The sequence below is a fragment of the Vulpes vulpes genome, chromosome 12 (genome assembly GCF_048418805.1).
Source record: "Vulpes vulpes isolate BD-2025 chromosome 12, VulVul3, whole genome shotgun sequence".
Taxonomy (NCBI): domain Eukaryota; kingdom Metazoa; phylum Chordata; class Mammalia; order Carnivora; family Canidae; genus Vulpes; species Vulpes vulpes.
The window spans coordinates 152,480,825-152,505,646 of NC_132791.1; the positions used below are offsets into that span (position 1 = coordinate 152,480,825).

Genomic DNA, 24,822 nt, shown 5'->3' on the forward strand with positions numbered 1-24,822 from the left:
CCAAGTGATCCCAATATCTGTTCATTTTAAGAAGTCCAGTCCTACACCATGTGCAGGTTTTCCTGAGCTTCCTTTGAACCCCCAGGTTCTCACTCTTCTGTCGCTGGTGGGCCTGTCCCTGTCACCTCTCTGGCTGCCTTAGCTCTGGACCCCCCGCAGCACGCACACCATACACCTGGGATTCTTGGCTCCCTTTCTCTCCCGTCTCCGGCCCAGCTGGTGAGCTCCTCGGGGGACAGGAGTGCGGCATAGCGTGTTGTCCACACTGCAGAAACAGCTCCTTGCTCGTCTCCACTGCTGTCTGCAGACCTCATCTCCTCCTGATCTTTACAGCAGCTGTCCAGAGTAGATATTATCACCCAAGTCGATAAAAGACTTGTCGGAGCTAGTTTAGTTCAAATGAAGGGCTCCTCAGTGCTCCTTTCTCTCTACCTCTCCCCACAGAAAGAAAGAAAACCTCATTGCCAATTTGGAGGTACTGAAACATGGGCACAGTACGTGGTGTTTTAAGTGAGGGCATTTGGTTACTGCAGGAATCAATCTTCTGGAATGTTCTCTGGCCGGCACAAGTGCCCCTCGCCACAGGGACAGCAGCCAGTCCTGAGGCAGGCTTTCCTCTGCAGGCCGGATCTCATCACTCTGGAAACCAGCAGCCCTGGGGCCAGCCTCAGCTGTCACTCACTCGCAGTGAGGCCTTGGGAAAGTTGGCTCTGGTGTGTGAGACCCTTACCCCAGGGCCACACACGAAGAAGACACTCAGTAAGAGGCAGTCCTGCTGTTCTCTGGGCCTCAGTTTTCCCACCTGGGGAATGAAGGCGCTCTGCTAGAATCAGAACTGTGGTCCACAGAGCTTTGGGGATGTCAGTCTGGATCTGGCCCTGGTTTGGGCTGAGATATGAAAGAGAAAGTGAAGGGATCCCTGGCTGCCCTTGATTACAATCAGGGAAGCTGACATTTATCCATTTTACATACAAGCTTTCTTAGGAGACTATATATATATATATATATGTATATAATATAATATAATATATATAATTATAATACATATAATTATATATATATTATAATTTCCTTGTTTTGCCTAAAATAATTCTGAAAACCATTGTCCTGAAAATTATCTGAGATTCCTTCTAGCTAGTACCAACTATGATCCCAGGCCTTATTGGGATTTAATAAGTGAGGCACTACAAATATTTATTGAGTAGCATCATGTCATTTACTGAGTGACATGCCCTGATGGCTGCTTTATGGTGTTCACTTTGGCTGCTATAGGGAAAGCAGACCATAAGGGTATGTGTATGACAGACATGCCAAGATCCATCAACCTTCTTTCTGTAGCAACAGAGCCTGATTTTTAGCTGGACAACTGGCTGAGCAAAACAGTCTCTGGTGCCTGCTGCCCAGGTAGCTGGCGTGGCTATTTGACTATATTCTGAACAATGTGTATAAACGGAAGTGGGCATAATTTGTGGTCCTTGCAGTTAGAAAAGGGGCGAGTGTGCCTTGCTCTTCTCCATTTCTTCCTCCCAACTGAGCAGTAGGCAGACAGGGTAGTGAGCAATGTTGGGTTACATGAGCAAAGGAAATACCCTACAGAAGGTGAGGCCACAAAAAAAAAGAGCCTGACGCTGTGGGACTGCCACACAGTTCTGGACTGCTTCCACCTAGATTGCTACATGAGTGAGAAACTCCTGTCTTGTTTAAGCCACTGTTTATTTGGGTCTCAATCGGAGTAACCAAACATGTGTGTGTGTGTGTGTGTGTGTGTGTGTGTGTGTGTGTGTGTGTATGTATATATACACACATAGATATACAATTTCATATACACACACATACTAATTAATATATGTGGACAGGAGTGGGAGCAGAGAGATCAGTTAGAAGCTTTTGAAACAGTCCAGGCAAAGATGATGGTATTTGGGAAAAGGTAGTCACTTTGAAGATGATGAGAACCTCAGGTGGTTCTGGAGATGCAGAGATACAGATGATGAGATTTACTGGTGGCATGGATGAGAGGTATAAGAAAAATAGTCACAGATGATTTGGAGATTTGAAATAATGTGTTGCTAGATGGAGAAGATTAGGAAAGGAGCTTGGATGGGGTCGAAAATCAGGAGTTCATTTTGGACACATTAACTTTGAAATGTATGGTAGACATCCAAGTGCTGATTGAGCCTTTGGATTCAGGCATCAGGATTTCAGGGGAGAGAGAATGGGCTTGAGTACAAAAACAGACGTTTTGGGCAAAAATGTAGAGAACGAAATAGAATTCCACAGAGAATATCTGATCAAGCTGCTGCTTTGCCATTTTCTATAATTGCAAGATGGCTTTTAATTAACTAGCTCTGCAGACCACTGGGCACTGGGGAACCCATAGGACAAATTACTGCTCTGTGTCTGCACCGTGGAAAGTGTACCCTCACATCTGAACAGCTCGGGGTTCCTGAGGCACATACCTACCCTCTGAGAAAGCTTTCTAGGGTGAATGACATTTGGGAAAGTTAGGAGGTTGGGGAACTGGATGTTGAGAAGGTCAGACTTGGAGTCCTTGGACAGTCTATATAATGGCCTGATGATAGGAGCCAAGTTAGCTAATATCCATCCATGCATCCATCCACCCATGGGTCTAGCCATCCATGAGTCCATCCATCATCTGAATAGAATACCTCCAGTGTCATTTCCTTTCTCTTGAATCTCCCACATCCTTACACCATGTGGCCAGGCTATGCTGCTTCTTGCCCAAGTAACATGAGAGAGAAAACCTCCTGGAAAATAGAAAGCTATACCGTACAAGAAAAGGTGATAAGAAATATAGGGATATCTGTCCAGATAGCAATGCGTAATCAAAAACTAGTCTGGCATCAGGGTTTGGAGCAATAGGCAGAGAGAAAACCCAACCTGAGGCTACACTCTGTGAATTGAGAGCTGTTGTGTCTGTTGTGAAGGAGGTAAGGAAATAATAGTGAAGAATAGCTTGCTCCTAGAGTCTCAGAGTCTAGCTCTAGGAAATTCTAAGTCTTGGGTTCAGCTTGGCACCATGTCCAACACATGTGTGACCACCCGGAGGAATAGCACTTGAGGGAGGGAACAGCAAGTGCAAAAGCCCTGAGGCTAGATTTTCCTTGACAACTTCAAGGAACAGCCTGGAGGTCAGAGAGTCTGGAACAGAAAAGGAGGGGAAGAGAGGAAGGGGGTTAAGTGGAAAGGTATCCAGCACTACTTCAGACAGAGCCTTGCAGGCTATGATTAGGAATCTGGATTTTGTTCTGAATGTGAGGAAAAGCCATTGGGGTTTCAAGGCGTGAGATTGTAAGGAGCACTGGGGAATCTACAAATACTCCAGTGGAATTGAACCGTCACATTCACATGAGGGATCATAAAAGAATGAACCAGAGAATAAGCTGGAGGCCAGACACAAACAACCAGAAGATCTGGGACTTATCTTATGTGTAATGGAGACACTGAATTGACACAATCCGATTCAAGTTTTGGAAAAACAAGTAGGAGGCGTTTTGGAGGTTGGATTAATAGAACAGGAGAGTTATGTAGGAGAGAGAAGGCAACATAAGGTGCCAAAAAAACAACCAAGAAGGCTGCTGTAGTCATCCAGATGAGAGTTGATGACCAGGCAGGTGCTGTGAAATGGAGGACTGAGATAGAACCGCATGTGATGGAGTTTGAGAGGTAAGGGGGAAGGAGGAGACTGGTTTTCTTCTCCCTCTGAGGAGTTTTGTCCGTTCCCATGGATGGAAATACCATCCTCCGGAGAGTGACTCCCCAAATTATATTCCCAGCTCAAATCTCACCTCTGAGCTCTCATCCCCAGCTGCCTCCTTGGCTTCTCTGTTGCCTCACAGATACCTGTGTGTTCCAACGACAGCCCTGATGGGCCCCTCTGGCCCCCACCATCCAGGCTTTCTCACCTTGGTGACAACACTACCCACAAATCTGCTCAAGCCAGGTCCTGCACCTAAGGGTGGGCCTTGGCTCCTCCCCACCCCCCACGACCACTCCATTGCAAGTCCTAACATTTCTAAGTGCATTTTAAATCTGTTCACACTTATTAGATCCACTGCCACCATCTTAGCCACAGTCACTATCATCTGTGGCTCAAATTGTGAGTTCAAAAAGGCAATGCAGAAGACAATCAATTTAGCTCCAGGAGATACCAGAACTTCTACTTATGTTTATTGTAGCATATCCTTTGGAACTTTTGTTTTTGTATTTGTTTCACAATATGCATTCTACATTAGTGTGACAATACTGATAATAATAGTCAACACTTAATGAGACCTACTAGAAACTGGGCCCTTGTCTAAGCACTATGCATTCAACAGCTCATATAATCATCCCAATGAGTGGATGAGGTTGCTATTATTATTATAAAACTGATTTTGCAGATGGAAAAATGGAGGCGCAGAAGTTATAAATACCGCAAGATCACACAGCGAATGGTGCCTGTGGTGGACCTAGAGGGGCTGTATTTACGCCCCTTGAAAGGATGTGATGAGGAGGGCTGGGGTGGGTCAGTATGTAAAGTGATTTTGGCTCAGGTCATGATGTCAGGGTGGTGAGAACCAGCTCAGAGCTCAGCAGGGAGTCTGCTTGAGATTCTCTCCCTCTGCCCTTACCCCACTCACATGCACTCTCTAAAAAAAAGAAGACAAAGAAAGAAAGAAAAATTAAAGAAAGGCTGGTAAGCAGACAGCCTCCCGTAGTTCATTTTCCTTGGCACCCTCATCTGTTTCCAGTGCAGCCCAGCCTATGCCTGAGCAAGGCGACGGTACCTGGGTCTCGGCCTCTCCACTCAAAGTGGGATTCCTCTAATGGGCTCCCCCTCCAGCACTCTCCTCTGGCAAGCATAAATTTTATTGGAAGGCTTCCTAGTTCTTTAAAGATTTTTTTTAAAAAAATTATTCATGAGAGACACAGAGAGAGAGGCAGAGACACAGGCAGAGGGAGAAGCAGACTCCCTGTGGGAGTCCAATGCGGGACTTAATCCCAGGACCCTAGGATCATGCCCTGAGCCAGAGGTGGACTTTCAACCATTAAGCCACCCATGCATCCCCGAGGGCTTCCTGGTTCTAGCAGTTTCCTCTGCCCAGTCTGCTCACTTCCCTCCCAATGCTACTCCTCCATAAACCTCTTGGTCTTATCTGTGGCTCAGCCTCTGTTTCCCAGTATGCCCAATGGACATGGAGGCAGAGCCAGGACTGGATGCCGGGGCAGAGCAGATGACTCTGTGTGCCCCCACTATCCTGTCCCTCTGTCTGTCTTTGCATTTACTGCACTGCATTGAGATTTTTGGTGTCTGAGTCTGGGGTGTGTGTGGCCCAATACACGTATAATGTAAAATTTGCTGTTTTAACCATTTTGCAGTGTGCGGTTCAATGGCTTTAATTACGTCCATGCTGCTGTGCAACCATCTCCATGCTGTTTCCAAAACTTGTTCCTCATCCCAAACGGAAGCTTTGCGCTCCTTAAACGGTAACCCAAATCTGCTTTTTTAGATTCCAAAATAAGCTAAGGTTCATTAGGACAGAGATTATGTCTCATCTCTATCCACAGTTCCCAGTAGGACCTGGAGTTTACTAGGCATCTAGGATATTGCTTACTAAACTGAAGAATTAAAAGGAAATTTCTTCTAAGATATTTGGAAAAACTTGGGAAAGGTGACATTTCATTGGACTCTTATAAGATGAATGAGATTTCAATGGGTGGAGCAGAGGGAAGGGCATCCCAGGCTGGGGGGAACAGCAAGACAGGGTAGACTGTGCTGGTGGCCACCCTGGAGTCAATGTTCCCCTCCCAGAACTGCAGTTTTGTTTAATGCAGCAAAGCACACAACTAAGAAATATACATACATTTCCTAACCCCTTGTTCAGATCCAGGGGGCCACATAACAGTCGTAGCCGATGAGATGTAGGCAAAAGATGAATGGTGATTTCTGGGGAAGGTTCACATTCCTAAAATGGGTATTGCTACCTCCTCTTTGTTTTCTTTCTTCTACTTCTCATGTGGAATGTAGATGTAGTGGCTGGAGCAACAGTAGCCATCTTGCAACCTTTCAAAATTATGGAGTCATTGCTCCTGACATTTTTGAGCCACTGATTTAGCAACTCTAGACTTCTCTGTGTGCGTGTGTATGTGTGTGTGTGCATGTGCATGTGCATGTGCGTGTGTAATTCCTAACTCTAAAAGTTGCCTGAGATTTTTTTTTGTAATCTGCATTTAATATGAGTCTTAGCTGATATGACAGTCAATGGTTATAAATGCAATAGCAAGACTGGAAAACAAGACTAAGTACAACCTCAAGAGCCATGGGCAGCTCTGGCCTGCAGAAGAACTTCTGTCTCCTCTGCTTCAGGGAACTGACAGCCAAATGGGGAAGTTGCCTCTGCAGCTGTTCTCTGCCAGGATCAGGAAACTACCCAAATCACCAAAAGCCACAGTCTAGAAGCTAAAATGACCAGAAGGCCACTGCAATCAAGTGGTGTCTCAGGAAAGCCAACCTCCTGTGCACTTGCCAGCACAGCCACAGACGCCGGCAGGTGAGGAGGCCACTTTGTCACTCCATCTTCCAAACCCTGCCTGAGAACATCTGACTGATTGGACTAATTCATATTCAGAATTTGTGCCACAAAGGAACCTAGGAAATGTGATTTTTTTTTTTTTAACCTCCCAGTCTCCACGCGCCAGAAGGAGGCTGGAGTAGGGATTGAATGCCATAGATGACATCTGCCATAGCCTGGAACAGAGTCATTCTCCTTCTTCCCCTGACCAAGTACAGCTTGTCTTCCAGGTTTTGCATTAGATTTCACTTGCTTAAGAAGGCATTCCCCGACCCTCAACCTATTTAGACTGCCCATCTCACCTCCTTGTTGAAAATCCCCATATCCTTCTGCAATTTTCTATTACAAATTACATATTCACCATTCTCTGACTCTAAGAACTTGTCTTCCTTGCTAAGCTCCATGATAGTAGAGACTCTTTCTGTCTTTCTCACCTCTGTGTTCACAGTAAGTAGTGTGCCCAGGACACAGTGCATTATAGTCTTTCTGTATGGAACAGGTCAATGTCTTGCACGAGTAAATACATGGAGGCACAAAAGAGAGCACAAAAGGTGAGCACTGTGGAACAGCATGTCGTGAGGCACATATAGACAGACATCAGTTGGAGGAAAGTTCTTTTGACATGGGAGGGGTTTCCATCTCGGCAATTTGTTTTGCAGAAGTGGATACCCTCTAAGTATAAAGTATGGCAGACCTGGATATCCTCTGGAAATACCCATCACACTCTACGTAATTTTCATCAGCAGCCTTGAATGAAACCAGATTTGCCTAGGAGAAGGGCACTTATTTCCCATTCATGGGTATCTGTCTCCAATAAGAAACATTGGTCCCCAGTGTTGGGGACCTGAAGATGAATGAGATGCTCAGGAGCCTAAAAGATGCAGGAATGGTCTTTGTTCAGAGGTTGCCAACAGCCTGGTCCTCAGAACAGACAATCACAGAGAAGGAATATTTCTCCTATAGTTCTGGGACAGGAATGTTTGAATAGAGACCCATTTCTTGAAGGATTGGGCCTGACAACTTGTTCTCCTGTGTGGATGCCTTGCCATAATATTGAAAAGTTCATTTCTCTGAAGAAAGAGCCTGAATGGTAGCTACTGTGTTTGGCACAGTAATGCTTAGTTAGGCTCTGGCACAAAATCAGGTCATCAGAAACTCCTTTCCTCTAAATAGAGGGATCATTTACATTGGATGGACCAAGGTCTCGTGTCAAATCAATGCAGAGCCCCATTTTTAGATTCCCAGTCCCTTTTCCTCTTGCTCCAAAAAACCCTGAAATTGTTAGCAGAGTGAGTTTAGTCACAGCCCAGAGGCAGCAAAGCCCAGGGGACAAACTGGGGCTGCTCAAGGGGGAGCCACCGCTCTGGGGCTTGGTTTTGACCCCTGTTATATAGGGTCACACTTCCACCAAGATACACTAATATGGTCAACAAAACTAAGGTTTGCAAGATCAAGGTCACACAGAAAAAAGTATTAATTAGAACTGTTTAATATGTGTATATGCATATGTATACATATATGTAAATATGGAATATAGCTATTTATGAAACATCAGTAGACAGTGGTCAGGGTCATGTAAGATGTTGGGGACCCATTTGTGCCTCATTCTCACTTGGTATCATTATTAATCTACCTATCCCCAATCCCTCCCACCCACGAATCCTCCTGCCTTGCTTACAAATCTATGAAACATTTAATCTTTTTTCTTTCAGTGCTCCTGTTTCTTTCTTGGTTTAGAATAGTCATTGAGAGGTAGAGCTCTGGAGTCAGACTTTCTCAGTTTAAATTCCAATTCAACCCCTTGCTGCTATGTGACCTAGGACAATTGACCTAATATTTCCCTTCTTCAGCTCCTCCTCTGTAAAATGGTGATGAAAATATCTCTAACCACATGGAATTGTTGTGGGAATTCAATGAAGTAATCTATACAGCATTTAAAGAAATGCTTGGCATATTGTAACTCCTCAATTATATTTGTTATACTTCTTATAATTATTGTTATTAATATTTATGTGCAGCATTCTTTTCCTCTTAGGAGGCATAACTTTTGTAGATTTTATGTAGTAAGTCAAATTTATGGCTTAAGTGACAGCTGGATCAAATTTGTTTCCTTCCCATTCTCCATTCTGGGGCTTTGAATACAGCAAGTGAGTATAGGTTGAGCTCAGGATGAGCAGGTACTGAAGAAATTAAACCTCCTGACCAAATGTGCAAATTTCAGAAAAAGGAACTATAGCATTCATTACATTGCCTTGGGCAGCAAGCAACAGACCCTGCACAAACTGGCTTAAGCTAGAAGCAGACACATTAGTTCACATAGGAGATATCCAACAGTAGAGGGGACTTCGAGTTGGTTGATTCAGAGATTTGATGATGTCGTTTTGGCCCTCAGTTCTTGTTCTTATCTCTCCCCTGTGTCCTCTGTGGTACTGGCCTCATCCTAGGTCTGGCTCTCCTTGTGTTCATATGGTGGCTACCAATGGCAACTATGACACATGTGTCTTCTTTGCCATCCAGTGAGGGAGCAAAAAAAGGCTAGATACCCCTGAAAGATTCTTGACTGGTGTCTCCAGGAGGCTCTCCTCATGACTCAGGGGCACTCCCCACATCTATCTGGAAAGGATGGTGTTATCATGGTTTCTCTAGACCCTTCAACTGGGGTGGCATGAATATTGGAGTTCAGTCACCATGACCTTGGCAGGATCACACTAAAAGGCTTTCAGATGGTGCCAGGGCTTACCTCCTTTTATATTTTTTGAATGTCAACAAATGAGGATGTTCTGTTTATCTGTTGCTATATGGAAAATGAGCCCAAACTTAGTGATTTGAAGATATAATCATTTTATTATACCTCATAATTTATGGATTCTGAATTCAGGCAGGGTGCAGCTGGGAGATACTTCAGCTTCATGTGGCTTTGAGTGGGGTCACTCATTGGTATCAGCTAGTAGCCAGGCTGGTCTGAGGGTCCTAAGATGGCTTCACTTGAGTGATTGGCGCCCTGGGAACAGCTAGAGGCTGGGCTCAGCTGGATGCCTCTCCCTTACTGGGTAGTCTCAGGACCTTTCCATATGGTCTCTCTCTAGCAGACAGGCTGGACTTCTCACAGCTCAGTTTGCTACCGAGCTGTAAGAGACAGAAATTGTGACGTAGAAGAGAATTCCAAATAATTTGAAATGCTGTCTTCAGTACACATGAAAAACATAAAGAAGGCATGCAACTTCTCATAATAGACACCTTGTCTCCCTTCACACCCACGAAATGGAGATGTCCATTGAAAAAATCAGTTTGAGGAGGGCCCCCTGAGTGGCTCAGTCGGTTAAGCATCTGCCTTAAGCTCAGGTCATGATCCCGGGGTCCTGGGATTAAGTCCTGCATCAGGGTGCCTGCTTAGCGGGCAGTCTGCTTGTTCCTCTGTCCTCTGCTTCCCCTGCTTGTGTTCTTTCTCTCCTTCTCTGACAAATAAATAAAATCCTAAAATAAATAAAAATAAAATCCTAAAATAAAAAAGAAGACGAAGAGGTACTGCTTTGTCATACTGCCCAGGGTGACAGCATCACTGGCTTAGCCCAGTGTGGTTTCTCTGAAACACAAATCTGCTCAGGCCATTCTCTTGCCTAACATCAATATTGGGTTTTTATTCAACACCCAGGTAAATTTCAAATTCTTCAGCATGACTCATAAGCATTTCCTCTCCTGGGTCAAATCTTCCAATTAGCAGTGGAATGTAAGCTCCAAGAGGGCGGGCATTATATCTTTCATACTCATTGCTTTATCCACGGCACCGAGACCAGGCCTGGCATCTAGCACGCACTTCATAAATATTTATGGGTGGAAGGGAAAAAGGGAGGACAAGAAGGACAGTGGAAGAAAGGAAGAGAAGCAGGAAGTTAGCTTCTGTAGCACCCTCTACCTGACCCATAATACTCACTTTTAGTTTAATGCCTGGCTTCCTCGTGAATGGTAAGGTCCATGGGGGTAACAGACACACCTTACATGCTACATCTAGCACAGTGCCTGGAACAAAGTAGGTGCTCGAAAACATTCCTAAAATAAGTGAATTATTTAATAATGTGGTAAGTGCTTAAGGCACATACACAGCCTGAAAAAAAAAATGTCAATTGATTCTCTGGAGTTTGGGAGTGGAAATGGGAAGGAGACAGGACAGGAATGAATCCTTGGAGAGTGATGCCAATGGCTTCTGCTTGGGGGCCCAAGCTCATGGGAGGCCAAGTGACTGGTCCCCTTTAGGCCTATGGCTCTGGAAGTTTGAGTCCTTTGCTTGGTCCTGATATCCCTTTATGCACCCAGTTTTCTTATTTGGCACAGGTATCCAACCCTGCTAGTTTTTTTCCAAGAGAACGAGTCTTTTGAAGTGATGCGTGGACTGCCTTGCCTCAGCCTCCTGGAATGTGACCTCATTCCTCCCCCAGGTCAGTCATCTCATTAAGCAGCCTGCCCAGTCCTGCTCCATCAGGCAGCCTGCCAGGCATGCACTTGGCATAAGAGTGCCAATTCAGGGACCAAGAGAGTCTTCACTATTTAAGAGCATGGGCTTCAGCCTCAAATAGACCAGATTTTGTATCCTGTACCCATCACTTACTAGCTGTGGGGTCTTGAGCAAGTTGCTGTCTTGGCTTCATCTGTAAAATGGAGCTAATAACAGTGCCTATTTCATAGTATATTTGTAGGGATTAAATTAGATTCTCCATAAGCCTAAAACACAGAGTGCTCGGTGAATGTTGATTATTATTTTTCTATTCAGGACTACTCAAGTCATGAATTTCTCTGGGATGGAGCAGGGGTAAAGGGAAAGATGGGGAGGGGGAAGTAGCATATATTAAGCACTTACAATGTACTGGGTACTGGGCTGACATGTCTGCAAGGGTCATCTTCCCCACACCACACAATAACCCTGTTGCTGTGTCTAGCATTAGTCCCATTTTCCAGTGGAAGGCATGCGGATTGTAGAGTAGGCCAACAGTTGGAATGCAGGTTCTAAAATGCACTTGCCATGTGAGTCTGGGTAAGCCCCTTCCCCTCTCCGGGCCTCAGCTCTCCATCAGTTGCAGCAGTTTCTATCTTCTGGGTTTGCCGTGTAGATTGAATGAGTTAGAGGTAGGTAAAAATGCTTAGCCAAATGATGCTCTCAGTACATGTGACTTTCCTCATTCCCAAGGGGACCTCTGGTTGGGAACAAGGTTTGAATATAGAGAGGGAGATGCCAAGGAGAGGTACCCCAAGGCAACAGGATTCTGGAGAGGATACCCTTACTCCCCAGAGGAATGGGCTGCCATAAAGACTCTGATGGCTGGCTACCTGCATCCTTGACCTTGCATTTACTAATGAGTAACAATAATCACACCAAATTGCAAGTTAAGGTCCCCAAAAGCAAAAAATTGGAGCTTTTTTCATCTTTCGCACCCAGCACAGAGCCTGACGGTAGAAGGCACTCTGAGTGAGCTGAACAAGTGAATGCACTCTGCAAAGAGCTGTTTCTAGGTTGAATCCAGCCGCACCTCAATAAGCATCACAAAAAAAAAAAAAAAAAAAAAAAAAAAAGGCTGAACAATTCCTCTTCTAGTTTCCATTATATGCCAAATATAGAAACCAGCACCAATGCAGGCAGGACAAAAGCACTGACCCTGAAGGCAGGAGTCCAGGTTTCTAAACTCCATGCAGCTCTGCTTACTATCTGATCTCCAGCAAGTCACTTCCCCAACCTGGGCCTTTGTTTGCCCAATGGTAAAATAAAGCTGTGGTGAATAGATGATGGGGTCCCCTCTAACTCACAAATGCGGTTGCATTTGTGTCTGATGTTTCCCTCACAGGGATGCTCTAAAGTAGAGTAGGTATATGGGCAGAAGGTGCCTGAGCTGGGATAACTGGCCTACTATAGATCCAAGAGACAGGGCTTTCCCAAGCCCCCAGAGCTGGAAGATGGCAGGGTGCCCAGAGCCCAGAACAGGGGTAGCTCTGGGGTAGGCCCTGCCTATCTTCTTCCTGTGCCTCTGCCCCTACCCAGAAACCAAGGCCTGCGGTCCCCATTCTAGCCCCTCCCAGAGCTCTCTGCCCTATGGTGCTGGCATCGGACTTGAGTCTTCCCTGAAAATAATTAGAGCTTGTGCCACTTCACCCACTCAAGCCAGACGTGGACGGGAAGGCCTCTGCAAAAGGGAGGAGCAGGGAGGCTTCGTACACCTTGGCAACGTCGACTTATTCGTAACAAACAGGTTGGCTGAGTTGGGTGGCCAGCACCTTGTTTCCTGTTAAGATTTATGCCACATGGAGGTGACCCTGGGGTTTGAAAAAGTCCTGGTTTGAGAAGGCAGAAACTAGCACCTATGAAAAGCTTGTGGTGGGTTATGTGCTGCTCTAAACTAATGGTCAGCAAACTACATATCCTGTTTTTGTATGACCACCTATTTTGTATATGGTCTATAAGCTAAGAATGTATTTTACATTTTTAAACAAATTCTATAAGGACGCCCATAATAGTCATGAATTTCACTCCTTAGGCAACAAGGCTTAAAATATTTACTATCTAGTGTTTTACCAAAAGCTTGCTGACCTCTGCTCAAAGTTTTTCACATAGATGGACTCCTAAACCTCCTGCCTTGCTTACACACAGTAACCTTATGAAGTTGGTTATTATTACCTCCATTTTACAGATGAGAAAGCAAGAGGCCTAGTAAAGGTAAATGGTTTACTGAAAATCTATAGCTGGCAAATGTTAAGATCAGGATTTGAACCCAAGTCTGAGTTCCTTCTTACGACTAAATAGATTTTTTTTTTTTTTTGACTGACTGTGTGACCTCAAAGAAGTCACTGTAGTCTGGCTTGAGTGTAGAGGTTGAGTGTCTGCTTTTGGCTCAGGTCATGATCCTGGGGTCCTGGGATCGGGTCCCTCATTGGGTTCCCCACAGGGAGCCTAGCCTCTGCCTAGGTCTCTGCATCTTTCTGTGTGTCTCTCATGAATAGATACATAAATCTTAAAAAAAAAAAAAAAAGTCGTTGTAGTCCCTGCTCAATGAGGTGAAGGCATCTAACTCCATCAGAGATTTTAAATTGGGGGTGGGAGGGACTTTGAGTAAATCAGCTCCAGGGAATCCCAGGTCCCTCCCCTGGAAATCTCAACAAGGTTCATGAGTTTCGTGTAGAGGTTACTGCCTGTGCACAGCTGCATTTACTTGAGGAGAGAATCCATGTCACTCCCCTCAGAAAAGAATCCCATGACTCCAAACAGAGTAGAACTACTGTACTAGCTTTCTTGGAAAGTTGTTTCCGGCTTTAACATACGTTGACGTCATCCATTTGGGTTGTTAGTTTTTTTCCCTCAAGGGTTGACTTTGCAGGCTGTCTTTTCCAGCCCAAATGTTATTTATTTCAGTTGTCTTTTCCAGACCTGTTACTTTGGGTTGTGTTTTTCCCCCTCCCCTCACCCTCAAAGCTCTTCATACTCCTCACTGGGAAAAATGATAAAAAAACAGGCACAATTAAGAGCGAGTAAGGTTTTTCTACGATGTATTCTGTAACGAGGGGAATAACCCATGTCAGTGGGGAGGGCAGGAACTGTACTTTATGACCTTTTATTATAATTATTCATGTTTCTATGTTATCTGTTCAACAAATATGCACTGAACCCGACTAGACGGTTTTTGCTGTGTGGCCTGTGAGCTGCTCAGAGTCCGGGGTTCAGTGTTATTTGTCCTTTAGCCCCATAGCCTAGGACAGGCTTGACACATGTCAGGCCCCCCCATAAGCATTTGAAATGAACTAATGATGCCTGGCTGGCTGGATAAGTAGATGGTGAACGGGTGTAAGAGAAAGCAGTTGGGTGGGCAGGGAAGGGAGGTGCTTGGTGCTGGGCAGATCAGTTCTGTTGGCTCCCCATTGCTTTCCAATTGAGGCCTCTCAGAGTTCTTGGAGAAGTTTGGGAGGGCAGTCTCCGTTTTCCCATCAGCCATGGTTTGAAAGGTTATAGCTGACATTTAGCTGACAGAGCCAGGACTTCCCACATGAATCCAAAGAAATGAGTCCAATCTCTTGCATTCCACACAGGCTAGAGGAACAATGTGGACTTCCCCACCCTTTGTCTCAGACCCAGACATCCTCACGTTGGAGAACAATGAAGTCTCCTCTCCCCCCTTCTCATTCTCCCCAGACTTCCGAACTTTTCTTCTCTCCCACTCCTCCTCGCCTCTACTTTCATCTGGTGACTCAGCTAGCTGCTGAGGGTAGGAGGGCAAGACCCTCCACACAGCCAGCTCCTTGGGCTGATGGGTCTAGAGAGAAATAGCCGCAGAGGCAGGGAAGAGTGGAGAGGGCAAACCACAGCTCAGGAGAGGGCTGGGTGCTCATGCCCATGGAACACAAGGCTAAGGAAAGCTTCTGCTGCTGGTAAGTCTGAAAAGTTCTGATGTTTTCTTAAGCTGGACAAGCTGCTAACCTGCACTGAGCTGGACTTTCTTCATCTGCACGGTGTACATAATCCTTTATCCACTTCCCTGAAAGCATGATTTTTTTTTTAATTAACTTTTATTGGTGTTCAATTTACCAACATACAGAAAAACACCCAGTGCTCATCCCGTCAAGTGTCCACCTCAGTGCCCGTCACCCATTCCCCTCCAACACCCGCCCTCCTCCCCTTCCACCACCCCTAGTTCGTTTCCCCGAGTTAGGAGTCTTTATGTTCTGTCTCCCTTCCCGATATTTCCCAACATTTCTTTTCCCTTCCTTTATATTCCCTTTCACTATTATTCATATTCCCCAAATGAATGAGAACATACACTGTTTGTCCTTCTCCGATTGACTTATTTCACTCAGCATAATACCCTCCAGTTCCATCCACGTTGAAGCAAATGGTGGGTATTTGTCGTTTCTAATCGCTGAGTAATATTCCATTGTATACATAAACCACATCTTCTTTATCCATTCATCTTTCGATGGACACCGAGGCTCCTTCCACAGTTTGGCTATTGTGGCCATTGCTGATAGAAACATCGGGGTGCAGGTGTCCTGACGTTTCATTGCATCTGAATCTTTGGGGTAAATCCCCAACAGTACAATTGCTGGGTCGTAGGGCAGGTCTATTTTTAACTCTTTGAGGAACCTCCACACAGTTTTCCAGAGTGGCTGCACCAGTTCACATTCCCACCAACAGTGTAAGAGGGTTCCCTTTTCTCCGCATCCTCTCCAACATTTGTTGTTTCCTGCCTTGTTAATTTTCCCCATTCTCACTGGTGTGAGGTGGTATCTCATTGTGGTTTTGATTTGTATTTCCCTGATGGCAAGTGATGCAGAGCATTTTCTCATGTGCTTGTTGGCCATGTCCATGTCTTCCTCTGTGAGATTTCTCTTCATGTCTTTTGCCCATTTCATGATTGGATTGTTTGTTTCTTTGGTGTTGAGTTTAATAAGTTCTTTATAGATTTTGGAAACTAGCCCTTTATCTGATACGTCATTTGCAAATATCTTCTCCCATTCTGTAGGTTGTCTTTTAGTTTTGTTGACTGTATCCTTTGCTGTGCAAAAGCTTCTTATCTTGATGAAGTCCCAATAGTTCATTTTTGCTTTTGTTTCTTTTGCCTTTGTGGATGTATCTTGCAAGAAGTTACTGTGGCCAAGTTCAAAAAGGGTGTTGCCTGTGTTCTCCTCTAGGATTTTGATGGAATCTTGTCTCACATTTAGATCTCTCATCCATTTTGAGTTTATCTTTGTGTATGGTGAAAGAGAGTGGTCCAGTTTCATTCTTCTGCATGTGGATGTCCAATTTTCCCAGCACCATTTATTGAAGAGACTGTCTTTCTTCCAATGGATAGTCTTTCCTCCTTTATCGAATATTAGATGACCGTACATTTCAGGGTCCACTTCTGGGTTCTCTATTCTGTTCCATTGATCTATGTGTCTGTTTTTGTGCCAGTACCACACTGTCTTGATGACCACAGCTTTGTAGTACAACCTGAAATCTGGCATTGTGATGTCCCCAGATATGGTTTTCTTTTTTAAAATTCCCCTGGCTATTCGGGGTCTTTTCTGATTCCACACAAATCTTAAAATAATTTGTTCTAACTCTCTGAAGAAAGTCCATGGTATTTTGATAGGGATTGCATTAAACGTATAAATTGCCCTGGGTAACATTGACATTTTTACAATATTAATTCTGCCAATCCATGAGCATGGAATATTTTTCCATCTCTTTGTGTCTTCCTCAATTTCTTTCAGAAGTGTTCTATAGTTTTTAGGGTATAGATCTTTTACCTCTTTGGTTAGGTTTATTCCTAGGTAACTTATGCTTTTGGGTGCAATTGTAAATGGGATTGACTCCTTAATTTCTCTTTCTTCAGTCTCATTGTTAGTGTATAGAAATGCCATTGATTTCTGGGCATTGATTTTGTATCCTGCCACGCTACCAAATTGCTGTATGAGTTCTAGCAATCTTGGGGTGGAGGCTTTTGGGTTTTCTATGTAGAGTATCATGTCATCGGCGAAGAGGGAGAGTTTGACTTCTTCTTTGCCAATTTGAATGCCTTTAATGTCTTTTTGTTGTCTGATTGCTTGAAAGCATGATTTCAACCATGATGTCAGGGAGCAAAATTGCAAGTTATCCTATAAAATCGAATTTCTATCATTATTTGGATTCAGGTGAGAGATGATTTTGATGCTCTAATTCAGCAGCTGTAGAAGGAAAAGAAGTTGCAATGTAGTTTAAACGTGGAGAGAAGTGAACTCGTACAAAGGTGTGGTGGAGGTTGAAATGTTTGGGTTGGGAACAAAAACACAGTTTGTGGCAGTAAGGTGTCACAAAGAAGCACAATCTCAGAACCAGACAGAAATGAATGTGAATTCCAGCTCTGCCATTTACTGTATGTATATTCTTGGGCAAGTGTCCTCTTGAGTGAGTTTCTTATTTGTAAAGCAAGAATAACAGAACCTACCTCATTTAGATGATGTAAGGTTAGATAGCACAGCCTGTTGAGCAGCTGGTCCATAACAGGCTCTCAGTAAATTGTAGGTATTAGAAATATTGCTCAGACACCATCTGTTCCAAGAAAAGAGGGAATTAGTAGACAGGCAGGGGACACTTTGGGTTATACCTACCCTTCCAGGCAGAGGACAGGGGTGGGACAATAGAAGCAAACCCTCCACAGCTTCTGGAGGATCCTCAGCTGGGATCTCCCGAGAGGGCCTCATTCCATAACATGGTGTGTTGAATGGGGCCACTGGTGGAAACAACACCACAACGCAGAGGGTGAGATTGGCAGAGGAGGAAGGATGAGGACATAGGGAGGTTTCACTAGAGAAAGGCAAAGAAAGAGGAAGGAAGGAAAGACTGAGAAGGGGAGCTTGTGTACGGGAGAGCTGCCTTCAAATCAACACCTCAGGAGCCACTGAGTGGAAGATGAAAATCACTTATTTTGTGTTGCTCCAAGAATGGAAATTCAGAGAGTTTGTGAAGATTACAGAGGCCTAGAGTTTCCCCGAATGTTATGATGAACCTTCTCATGGAGCTGGTTGGGATTGGGCCAGGCTGTCTTGTGGGGAGGACGGTTGTCTTGACACCACATCAGCGTGCCCCATAAGCACCTGTTGAGGACTTGGAGACAGGACTCCACACTTCAGGTGAGAGACTGTGATAAATGACCTCTGATGTCCTTCTCAGTAATCCTGAGGAGCATCCCCTGGATGAGTAGGACTGCCCCAGACAGGCAGCCTAGTTTGGAAGAGGCAGCAGCACATTTGAGACCTGTCACTACTGCTTTCCCCTTGGAAGGACTGGAAGTGCTCAGAAACAGCAACACCTCCACAGCGCCCCAGGGCGCCTCACACCTCAGCTGGCTAGCTCTGGGAAAGAAAGCACTATGACTCACAAATGTGGGGTTGGAGAAACGTGGCTGCCTCGGGAATGTTGTGACAAGATTTCCCAATCTCTCCTCATTTGCTGCCAAATCTCTCCTGAAACAATGGACCCAAGAGCCAGTGAGATTAGCTACAAAGTAACTACAAAGTTATTGGGTAGGGGCATCTGGGTGGCTCAGTGGGTTAAGCGTCTGTCTTCTGCTCAGGTCAAGATCTCCAGGTCTTGGAATTGAGCCCCATGTTGGGCTCCCTCCTTCTCAGGGAGTCTGCTTCTCTCTCTCTCTCTATTTCTCTCTCCCTCCCTCCCTCTGCCTTGTTCTCCCTCTCTTTCTAATAAATAAATAAATAAATAAATAAATAAATAAATAAATAAACAAATAAAGAAATAAAATCTTTAAAAAAAAGTTACTGGGTATTTTATTGGCTTTTCCCCTGAGTATAAAACCTCTGGAAAAGAAGTCAACTACTCCTAGGGAGAGACCAGATGTGAGGGGAGGGAGTCAGTGGTGGGTTGCAATTCCTGACAGGGAAACCATGACAAGAAGATCATAGGTAGTAGATACCTAAATGAAACCATGATACACACTTTTCCGGTGAGGTTGCAGTTACCTTCAAAACCTGATGGAGTACAAAAAGCTAAGCAACATCATGGATGTCATAGCAAACCTCTCCTAATAAATGGAGTAAGGCCCCACCCAAAGGAGCACACAACAGAGAAACTATTATCTTTCTAGAAAAGTGAAAAGATCATACATTCCATTCCCTAGGCATCCCAGACCCAAACCACACCCAAACTACACCCAGTTTATCATTCTTACAGTTTCCTTCCACTCTTGCTCATTCAAGACTCTTCAGTAAGACACTAAACTGTGTCATGGAGGAGTGTAGATGTCCCTATCACCAGACCTGGGTTCAAGTCCCTCCTCCACTGAGTCCTAGCAGTGTGACCTTACACCTCAGCTTCCTCATCAGGTAAATAGGGACAAGAGTAATTATTTTGTAGAGATTCTGGGAGGATTATAGGGAATTTATTTATAAAGGGCCTGGTACAAGGTTGGTGATCAATAAATGGCAGTTCACATTAATAACAGAAACTATGGAAATGGAAAAGACAAGACAATTAGAAGCAGAAACAGAAATTTTACTCCAAATACTTTTTTTAAAACTTAATTTGAGGGATCAACTTATTTAAAAAGATTTTATTATACATATTTTAATAATAATAAGAAAATATAGAGGGTGTACCTATCCCCTGGCTCTTTTGAATTCTAATATTTTGCAATTTTTTTTTTTTTTTTACATTTTTAGAGAAATAAAACATTACAGTTAGAATTATATACCCCTTACTCATTCTATTGTCTGCACTCCTGCTTCCCAGGCCCTGGGCTGACTTCCCATTCTTTTTATGGTTTCTTGGGGCCTCCTTCCTCCATCCTGAGCTAACAGTCACCACAGCCCACTTCTCTGTCTGCATTTTCTGCATTCTGGCTGAAGGATCACCTTCTTCCTCTAGTGTTCTGAGCTGTCTCTGAGGAGGAGGGGAAACCCCAAATGGTCTTCCAGCATTGTCCATGTCTCAGTGGTGCTCCTGACAGAGGCCAAAGTTGACCATGGTCAGGCAAAAAGAGGAGGGAGGGGTCTTCCCAACTTGGCCAAGGCAGCTTCACAGAAGATACAACCATGGAACCCCCACCAGGTCACTAACAGGCAACATTGCCTCTTTTCTACAAAAAAAACAAACCAACCAGAAGGAGCTGCCCAGGGCCTGGCCATGCAGAATTCAAAGTGAGGCTGCTTCATCACAGCAAAGCAGACAGCAAGAAACACTTCCACTCCAATGTGGGAGGAACTGGTGGTTAATGGCATGGGCTCTAGGGTTTTAGGTGTGGGATCACTGTTGTGCCCTACATAAAGTAGCTAGTTTTTGCTTTTCGGAAAACCAGAACTTTCTAAAAAATATTTCTATAACTAAGAGAAAGAAAGAAAAATAAAAGAACATCAGAGGACCCTAAGTTGAGACTCTGACCTCTTGACCCCTTTGATCCTCTTCTGTCTCTGTTAATTTGTATGTATATGTGGTGTCAGGAGGCCTGGATTCCAGGCCCGGCCTCTCCACTTACAAGCATGTGACCATAAGCAAGTCCTTCTCTTGTCCTCCCAAGGCCTCTGTTTCCACATCTGTAAAATAGGGGTAACATCTTCTCTGCCTACGCCCCAGGGCTGCTGTAGGGCTTTCAGCAGATGATGAGTGTAGAAATGCTAAAGCACTATCTGCATCTAGATAGTCTCCATATTCCTGCATCCTATAGGTCAGGATGACAAGGGTTCGGGGGCAGCTCCCCTCACTCACACACAGCTCCTCAGGCCTGGTCTTCAGCAATCCCCACCAGCTTTGTGCAGGAACCTATAATGAACTCAAAGCATCCTGAGATGGCTGATAATAACAGCTGAGATGAATTTTCCTTAGTGTATGCCAAACACCATGCTGGGTATTTTATATTCTTTATCTTGAATCATTAAAATAATTATAGATGGTAAGTATTTTTTTTTATTAATCAAATACAGTTTTGTTTCTGTGTTTTGTTTTTATAAATCACACCCTTCAATATAAAACTGATGAGTTGGTATTGGTCTTACACCTAGGGAAGTCAGATCATCAGCACCAGATTAGAAAACAGAGCACAAGAATAAATCAAGTACGAAGTTCAGTTGGGGAAAAGCATGTTCATAATAACAAGTGGGAAGTCATCCTTTTCATAGACGTTGGAGAAATGAAGACATTATTACCCCCATTTTATAATTAATGAAATTGAGGAGTGAAGTAACTTGTTCAAAATCATACAGCCTGCGAGTGATGTGAAGCCAGGATGTGAGCTGAAGTTTCACTAGATCCAAAGTCTGTCTTCCTTCAGCTGCACTAGATCACATGCCTTCAGAATCCTGTCTGCTTATAGACTAAGCAGATTGTATACCTATTCCCTATTGCCACAGGGTGATAAAAGTTTGGGATCATGCATAAAAGCAAAAGTAACAGTTCATCATTACTCAGTCTTCCTTGAAACTGGGTATTTGGAGGTTGGGTAGAGTAAGTAAGGATAGAGGGTCATGGCTGGGATCGGTGATGAGAATTGGACTAGCAAAGAAGAATTGAAATGGTCACCATGAATACTCCTGGGAATGTATATTGATATCTAGAACATTCCAGACAACTCACTGTTAATTAACCCAATAAACTCTACTGAGCCTCTAATACATGCTGGTGCTTGGGCAACAGTGCTTAGATATGGTTCCTGTCTCTCATACACATTTGACAAGTCTGAGTTCATAGAATACTTTGGTTAAATACTTGAAAATTGGGGATCCCTGGGTGGCTCAGCAGTTTAGTGCCTGCCTTCAGCCCAGGACGTGATCCTGGAGTCCCGGGATCAAGTCCCACGTCAGGCTCCCTGCATGGAGCCTGCTTCTCCCTCTGCCTGTGTCTCTGTCTCTCTCTCTTTCTCTGTGTCTCTCAATAAATAAATAAAATCTTAAAAAAAAATACTTGAAAATTAAAATTAAAAAAAGTACAAAGAGTTAGAGCTAACATGTCATGTTTTGCAGACCTAGGCAGGAAAGGGAGGAAAGAAGAAGCAAGAATCAGAATAGAGCCTGTGTTTAGTTCGTAAACTCATCATAAGGGCGTCTGGCTGGCTCAGTCAGTAGAGCATGTGACTCTTAATCTTGAGGTTGTGAGTTCTAGCCCCACATTGGGCATAGAGCTTACTTAAACAATTAAGGATCTCCCAACTAATTCCCAAAAGAATTTATTAAAAAATCAAAACAAATAAAATCATCATAGTATTTGTGTGCCTGTTGAGGAAAGCCTGGCAGACCAAAGAAATTAAGAAAGGGGAGCAAGGGTCACTCCATCTGCCACAGAGGACATTGAGAATGGGCTCCCTTTATCTCCATCCTCCAAACACTTACCATGCATGAAAAAGGCCAAGGTTTGGAGACCTCAGGGCACTAGCCTGATTAGCTAAGCAGTCAGACACCACTGTATACATTCCCCAGCCCTGAAAAACGCTTCCCCATCAGCTTACCTCCTGCCGTCCTGGGATGCATTGAAATGTCAAATAGGTAGCTCTGCCATTTACAGAGGACAGTGGCTACTTAGTAGCTGGAAAAGCAAAAAAAGATGGGATAGGTATTTAAAAGATAAAAATGCAACCTAACATTTTTACAGTGTCTTAAAGTCCATAAAACTTTGGTATCTACTGTCTCATCTATTTTAGATATGACTGTCAGAATGCCTTATAAAACAGAGAGATGTTATCATCTCCATTTTACAGATGGGCGGACAGAAGCCCAGAAATGTTAGTGTTGCTGTTCTGGTATGTTAACAGGATTTAGGAAAGCACAGAGAAGGAGCACTCCCCTGAGTGCAATAGACAGGGCCTATCAGGGAAGGCTTCCTGGAGGCCATCCAAGAGCTCAGTAGAAAAACACAATTATGCACTAAATAAATGAGGGGAAGACTCCTGGTATATGATTTTGCAAAGGCTTGGAAATGTGACAAAGACTGGAGACACTGGCAGGAGCAAGATGAAGATGATGATGGTTGTGGTGGGGACCACGACAGTGGCTAACACCCATCCATGCTTACTAAGTGCAGATACTGTTAGAACAGATACTGTTCTAAGCCATTTATCTACATCAATTCCCACACCAACCTTGTGAGCAGGTACTTTTCTCATCCCCATTTCACAGATGAGGAAATTAAGGCACAGAGAAGTCCCTCGCTCAAGGCCATATATGATCATGTTTGCTAACTTACAAAGTGTGAATTCTATACCAAGAGCCAAGAGCACTTCCCACTCTGCTCTCAGCAGAGATGGACACAGATTTGTGATTTAGCAATCCTTCTCTGACCTAGGATGGACTGGGTGTGGGAGCGGAGAAAAGAAACTGGATCCGACTAGGCTTTTGGTTCAAGAAGCTAAGGAGAGACAGTGGGAATAGAGAGCAGAGGAGCATTCCCACAATGCCCAGTGCTTGTGGGTTAGAAATTGCCCTCACATGACTCTGCTTTCTCTGCCTGTAAATGCAGAATGATGTATTTCCACCTACCCGCCTCAGAAATTGCTTGAAAATTAATGGGGTAGAAGCCTCGCTGGCTTTTAAACAACACCCTTGTACTACGGCTGGTGTTCATTAAATGCTGAACATATAAAATGTGCTTTGAACGGAGGAGCTGGGAATAATTATAGCTTGCTAATTATTGTTAATTTTACCACAGCTTTGAAACCCTGGACTTTCTCAATGATTTAAAAAAGAGATTGCAACCCCTCCATCCCATTAAAGTAGCCACACAGAGGCAGACAAGCAATTTCCCACAGGCTCCATTCTTTCCTTATTTGCAGTGGTTCAGCTACTTCTATGGGACAGGGAAAAAGAAAAGCAATGATTTACCCTTTTAGAACCCAGTCATACCTTATAATCCTGGCCGTTCTTTTTAAGAACTAGTTCCTTTTGGTCTCCCTACACTGAAGACAGGTATAAATATTACTTGTTTCTGTGTGTGTGTGTGTGCGTGTGTGTGTGTGTAGAGGGAAAACAGGTGTTTACAGAACATCTGACACACCAGGCACCGGGGCACCTGGGTTTTACTCATGGTGAGTAACAAACACTGCTCCCTTTCTTCGGATTGTGCCCCACCGTCCTTCCGTAAACACTGATTCAAAGTTTCACAATGGCCAGGCCGAAGAGAAAAGCCCATCGAGGGGATCCTTGGGTGGCTCAGCGGCTCAGCGGTTTAGCACCTGCCTTTGGCCCAGGGCGCGATCCTGGACACCTGGGAGCAAATCCCGCGTCGGGCTCCCGGCTTGAGGCCTGCTTCTCCCTCTGCCTCTCTCTCTCTGTCTATCGTGAATAGATAAATAAATAAGTAAATAAGTAAATAAATAAATAAATATTAAAAAGAAGAAAAAGAAAGGCCCCTCGGAGGAAGAATGGGAGGATGCTGATGGGCTGGGTGACCTTAAGTGTCAGCCTCAACTGCCCCGCCATAAAGTGGGCGTGAGAGGCGGTCCATACCTGTCAGGACTGAGGTGAGGCTGCGATCCTGCTCGCCAACTGTGAACTAGGACTCCTTGCTGCTAGCCGAGCTGGGGGTAGGGCAGGGTAGGGTAAGGGTGAGAGGTTGAGAAAGGGAGGGGAGGGAGGGGTCAAAAGCCTGACGATCTCCGGGGCCTTCTATTTCAATGAAATTCTCCAGGATTCCAGCGGGGGAGGGGGGAGCAGCCAGGCGGCCAGGGTCTGCGGGCTGGCGGCCGCTCCTCCCCAGGTGAGGCCGGGCGGGCCGGGGGCTGGGCCCCCGCAGCCCCCCGCAGCCCCCCCGCAGCCCCCTCGC

At 44.6% G+C, this 24,822-nt stretch overlaps 1 long non-coding RNA gene across 5 annotated transcripts; it reads right to left on the reverse strand.

The window, feature by feature from the left end:
* Positions 1 to 9,393: 9,393 nt before the first annotated feature.
* On the reverse strand, positions 9,394 to 24,772 carry LOC112926093 (uncharacterized). Of its 5 annotated transcripts, none has more exons than XR_011995988.1 (5): positions 24,507 to 24,772; positions 22,514 to 24,332; positions 20,458 to 22,033; positions 17,510 to 17,613; positions 9,394 to 10,619 (listed from the first exon to the last, which is right to left on the reverse strand). It is a non-coding gene; the product is annotated as an uncharacterized lncRNA (long non-coding RNA). The 5 variants fall into 5 exon arrangements; XR_011995989.1 differs by having other exon boundaries at positions 9,394 to 9,698; positions 9,810 to 10,619; positions 20,458 to 24,332; XR_011995987.1 differs by lacking the exon at positions 20,458 to 22,033.
* Between the last annotated feature and the right edge of the window lie 50 nt (positions 24,773 to 24,822).